Source organism: Schistocerca cancellata, chromosome 4 (genome assembly GCF_023864275.1).
Source record: "Schistocerca cancellata isolate TAMUIC-IGC-003103 chromosome 4, iqSchCanc2.1, whole genome shotgun sequence".
Taxonomy (NCBI): Eukaryota; Metazoa; Arthropoda; class Insecta; order Orthoptera; family Acrididae; genus Schistocerca; species Schistocerca cancellata.
Window position 1 is genome coordinate 598,846,026 of NC_064629.1, and position 6,286 is coordinate 598,852,311.

Consider the following 6,286-nt stretch of genomic DNA (forward strand, 5'->3'; position numbering starts at 1 on the left):
TAAGTCAACTAAAAAGTAGGACAGAAGTTGTGAAGTGGGTCACACATGATGTTCTACAATCAGTAAATATGATGGATATAAACTTAACAATTGAAGAAATAAACACACTGCACTACAACTGAAGGATCACGTGGAAGACTGTGTGTGTGTGTGTGTGTGTGTGTGTGTGTGTGTGTGTGTGTGTGTGTGTAAAAATCCATCTCAATTACATGACACTGTGCTTTTAATTTAACCCACTTTCCCATAATTCTTGAATTCTAGCCCTTTGAGTTTTCTAATCCTTAATTGTGAAGCTTATATTCACTTTATTTACTAATCAATGGTTGATCATCATGTGTGGCCCATTTTGTAACTTCTATCCTACTTTTTGGCTGACTTATGGGTGAATATATGACTGATTCATTACCAAATGTGGTTTTTACATCAGTATTTTGACATACTGACCCAAATACCTCTGAAGGAGATGTAAATGATGGTTTATCTTCTTCATATTTTTTATGAAATATTCAAACTAATTTAATATGCAGTGTCTCAGCTATACTTTTTGCTTTGATTTAGCTAAGATGTTCACCCCACACTGTGGGCTGATGCAAAGTTGTACCAATGTGCTACAATAACTTTATAATTAATAGTTTACAATTGCTAGGAATAAAATAAAATTATGAAAAAAGATTTATACTTGTCTTATGAAAACATGCCGTTTCTGATACAAAGCATTAAAGATCTCTCCAAAACATGTCATTCTCTTTACAGTTTGTTATGCTAGACTGGCAGGAAGTCTGATACCTGCCACTTTTGGAGATATCTTTAATGCACTGTATTACAAACTATTTTTTGTAAGACAAGTATAAATATGAACTCCACAAAATTTGGCACAACAGCTTTGGAAACTGAAATCTAGATTGCACTGTGTGGTGTGCTTTTGTTGGACAATCAGATGCACAGGACACTTTATGTAATCAGCCAATCGCATCATCACATTTTCAATGTGAAACGACAAAAATGATGAAAAAATATTAAGCATACATACCTAGTCAGTGATCACAATCACTTCAAACTGCACACTGCTTCCACTCTGCATACTGCCTCCATTCCTGTCCATTTTGTGCTCTGCTCCTCCAGGTGTCTGCAATCCCCAGAATTGTCAGGTCATCCATTTAGCACTGCCTTGGTTGACTTATGGGGCATCATGTGTTTGGTTCCCCTGAAGTACCTTCTTCACCTGTCTGTTTTCTGGCACACAGGCTGCATGGCCCACCCACTGGAGGCTTTTTGCTCTTCAGCTTCTGTGGGACTGTTGGTTATCACCTCAAGAGGTAGATTTCCTTGTTCTTCTCCCGCCCCCATTCTCCTTCATCCAAGATCGGTCACCATGTCTTCCTCATTCCTTTGCTTTCAAATATTAATAGTTCTTCCTTCTCTTGTCCAGTCACATTCCGGGTTTCTGAATTGTACACGACTGCTGGGCCTGTATCTGCATTATATATTCTTATCTTGGTAATACTGATTTTGAGCTGAGCATCTCCCTGAGGGAATACATGTATTTCATTCCCACTGCTATTTTTTTCTTGATGTCTGTTTCTATGCTGTTTTCACTGGTAAAACAAGATCCCAAGTGGTGGTCTCTTTTGAACCTCATACCATCTATCACATGAAATTTTTCCTGCTCTTGTGTTCTTCCTAATTGCACAAACTTCATTTTGCACTGATTCACATCTAGCCCAGCGTTCTGCACATAGTTATCTGTTATGTGGTACATTTATTTCAAGTTATGGTTTGATTCACTTATTAGTACTATATCATCTGTATATGCAAGACAACGGAAGTTACTATTCACCTGTACTCCAACCCACTCCTGTAACCTACATTCTCTAATTACTTTCTCTAAGATGACACTGAACATTGACACTAAGCATGAAAGAGAAATACAGTAATGTCCCACAGCAATATACAAAGTGTACAGTACTAAGCAAAGATATACTGTAACATACCCTTAATGGTGAGGAAAGTGAAGCTGCCTGTTACCCCACAAAGCACGGAATTGTAGTCGCTAGTTGTGCTTGCACCATTCTTCAAAAGACTTACTGCAACATGTTTTCACTGGGTGGGTAAAGTTTACCCATTTCAGCGAAAAATTGATGTAATACTTCTTTCAAGTGAAATCCGTAATCTACTCAGCTAGGTAACCCACAAACCATTCAGTCTACCTACCATACAGTGAGGTAGCATCTCTGACAACCTGCCACATCCTCTTCACGTTCTTTCAGACCTATTTAGTTCAGACAATGGTTCACTTTAAGGTGCGGCAAACCTTCAGTACCTAGAGTGTTGTATGAACTGAAGCAGTCACTAATGATTGCCTTCCCAGGGAGGTCTTTTCTTTGCATATTCTTACTACGACTTGCTTGGTCCGAAATTCAGCAGGCTCAATGAATCAAATTTTCGAACCTCGCTGAATTCTGCCAAACACCCAATTTCTAATGATTTCACAGCCTTTGCACGTTTCCTTTTCCCAAGTTTCGCGTTTGTTTCCATGGTGACTCATGGTCCCCATAACTGTTGCGCATTATTCATCACCCACTGAATACGCACTTCATGGCAGAAGGAAGACCAGTTGGTCGCCATATGCGTAGATATGCCAAAATTTGTCCCAACTCTCACTGCCTTTGGATAACATATGGAGACCCCCATGACACAGAATTCAGAGAGGTTTTGGACCATCATTTGCAAATCACTGAACCAAGTACTGATCTGGGAACTCTGGTCGAATATGGACTGCACTCTGACCACATGACTACCTTCCTGCACCTTCCACCAGCACCAGCAATGGAAGGATTCCTCAGTCAGTAAACAGTTAAATGGTGCATGGCATCTGAGACAGTCCACTGATCGGGGTAGTATGTTGTGGTCCACCAACCACGGCCGTAGGTCAGCTTTGTTTGGCTTATAAAATCAACTTCACGAAGACGGCACCTGCAGCACCCCATTTTCAAGACTGAACTACAACTGGGCAAAACAATATTCACCTCAGTGCTTGCTACACTATCAACACTGGTCGAACAATAACATCAGTTTTGAGTCGTGTGGAGCAAACGATAGGCATATGCTATGATCTAGCTACAACAAGCTATAACTGAGCTTTGTGAAACTCAATTGGCTCCTCCAACTGCAACTATGCTCTTAGTTTCCTGACTATCTACACCATTGGAAATCGTGACATTGAAACAGAGAATGACACGAGTAAAGCTGAAATACTAAACACCTTTTTCCAAAGCTGTTTCACAGAGGAAGACCGCACTGCAGTTCCTTCTCTAAATCCTTGCACAAACGAAAAAATGGTTGACATCGAAATAAGTGTCCAAGGAATAGACAAGCAACTAAAATCACTCAACAGAGGGAAGTCCACTGGACCTGATGGGATACCAATTCGATTCTACACAGAGTACGCGAAAGAACTTGCCCCCCTTCTAACAGCCGTGTACCGCAAGTCTCTAGAGGAACAGAAGGTTCCAAATGATTGGAAAAGAGCACAGGTAGTTCCAGTTTTCAAGAAGGGTCGTCAAGCAGATGCGCAAAACTATAGGCCTTTATCTCTGCCATCAATCAGTTGTAGAATTTTAGAACATGTTTTTTGCTCGCATATCATGTCATTTCTGGAAACCCAGAATCTAATCTGTAGGAATCAACATGGAGTCCAGAAACAGCGATCGTGTGAGACCCAACCCGCTTTATTTGTTCATGAGACCCAGAAAATATTAGATACAGGCTCCCAGGTAGATGCCATTTCCTTGACTTCCGGAAGGCATTTGATACAGTTCCGCACTGTCGCCTGATAAAGTAAGAGCCTATGGAATATCGGACTAGCTGTATGGCTGCATTGAAGAGTTTTTAGCAAAGAGAACACAGCATGTTGTTCTCAATGGAGAGACATCTACAGACATTAAAGTAACCTCTGGCATGCCACAGGGGAGTGTTATGGGACCAATGCTTTTCACAATACATATAAATGACCTAGTAGATAGTGGGTTAATTTCCATGCGGCTTTTCGGAGATGATGCTGTAGTATACAGAGAAGTTGCAGCATTAGAAAACTGCAGCGAAATGCAGGAAGATCTGCAGCGGATAGGCACTTTGTGCAGGGAGTGGCAACTGACCCTTAACATAGACAAATGTAATGTATTGTGAATACATAGAAAGAAGGATCCTTTATTGTATGATTATATGACAGCGGAACAAACAATGGTAGCAGTTACTTCTGTAAAATACCTGGGAGTATGCGTACGGAACAATTTGAAGTGGAATGATGACATAAAATTAATTGTTGGTAAGGTGGGTGCCATGTTGAGATTCATTGGGAGAGTACTTAGAAAATATAGTCCATCAACAAAGGAGGTGGCTTACAAAACACTCGTTCAACCTATACTTCAGTATTCCTCATCGGTGTGGGATCCATACCAGGTCGAGTTGATAGAGAAGATCCAAAGAAGAGCGGTGCGTTTCGTCACAGCGTTATTTGGTAAGCGTGATAGCGCTACGGAGATGTTTAGCAAACTCAAGTAGCAGACTCTGCAAGAGAGGCGCTCTGCATCGCGGTGTAGCTTGCTGTCCATGTTTCAAGAGGGTGTGTTTCTGAATGAGGTATCGAATATATTGCTTCCCTCTACTTATATCTCCCGAGGAGATCACGAATGTAGAATTAGAGAGATTCGAGTGCACATGGAGGCTTTCCGGCAGTCGTTCTTCCCGCGAACCATACGCAACTGGAACAGGACAAACTCTTCGTCAAAATATTGACTGTAGGTAGGGCTGCACAATAGGTTGGAGGATCCTGCTCCCAAAGCAGCACAGTCCTCAAATTAGGCTTGATAGTCACAACTGGCATTTGACTTTATACCAGACCAAAGCATAAATGGCCAGGCACCCTGTAGAACCATTAGGATATCATGATTTAGACATTAGGCTTGCTTTTGGCACTTTTTAAAATTTTTCTTTTACAATTTTCAAATGTTTAAATTAACTGTGCATCAAAGTGTCACACTAGCTATTTGGAAAGTGATAATTTATTGGGGGGGAAAAAGCACAAATCCTGACATGAGCTGAGAAACTGTGCTGATTTTAGAATCTTTGTATCAACAATTGAGCCAACTATAAAAACATGCTGGAAGATTGTCTCACATTCATAAGTGTTTTGTTTAAAACGGTGATGACATCATTGACATGGCACATGCTAATGATTTAAACATTATTACCACTGAAGGTGTCAAACAGTTTTTGATCAAACAATGGTAGAAATGATAGTCAAGGTCAATGAGTGGAAATGATCACCAGCTACCTGAGAAAGGAGGAGGAATATCTGAGTGGGCAAAGAGGCAAGGAAAAAGAAATTGAAATCAATAACCAATTTGAGGATAAGAAAATGCTGGCTTCTACTGTCCACCTGGATGTTAAATTACTAACAAGATAAACAAATAATGATACGGCAGAAAGACTTCCTTTGAATTTTTCAAACTGTGGCACTGACCAACTTCTTGTAGTACCTGCAACTGGAAAGAGAAACACCTCTTGTATTTATACTGTAGCCATCACATATGTGAAAACATTCTAATTTTTTTTTTTTTGAGGAAGAGATTGGTTGTAGAAGCACATCGCACTACAATAATTTTTTTAAAAAAGAAATTCTGTATGTAATCATTTATTACTTCTAAACTAGTATTCAGTAGTGAAAAGTCACTGAACACTTAGATCAAGATCCAAATACTCTATTTTCTTCAATTTACTTTGAGAGAACAATTTTCTATAGAGGATTATAGGGAATTTTAATAGTCAATTGCAGTCTTTCTTGGCGACGCACAATGTTGGGGTATCTTCTTAGTCTCCAGGGGCTATCCTTTGCACAAGGTTGATGACGAAAAGCATTTATTGCTTGAAAATGTTTCTGGTCCATGATGAATTTGAATTATCATAACATGAAGTAAATGTAGTTACTGATAACTGTATTTTATTTGTGTGTTTATTTTGGTGTGTGCAGTCAAAGCACTGTGTATGGATTTCATTTATCGTAACTGTTTCCTGAATCTTTTGCCATTCAATTCTTTGATCTTAACCAGTCTTCCAACATGAAAATAATCAATGGACTGACTCATGAAGTGAAATCAAACAAAAGCATTAAAAGTGCCCATGCAGAAATCAATCATATCCCAGAAATCATCAATAATGGGATTGAATTATTTGTTCACAATAGAACAAACATTTTACACCAGCTGAGTTACTCAAGACAGGTTATTCA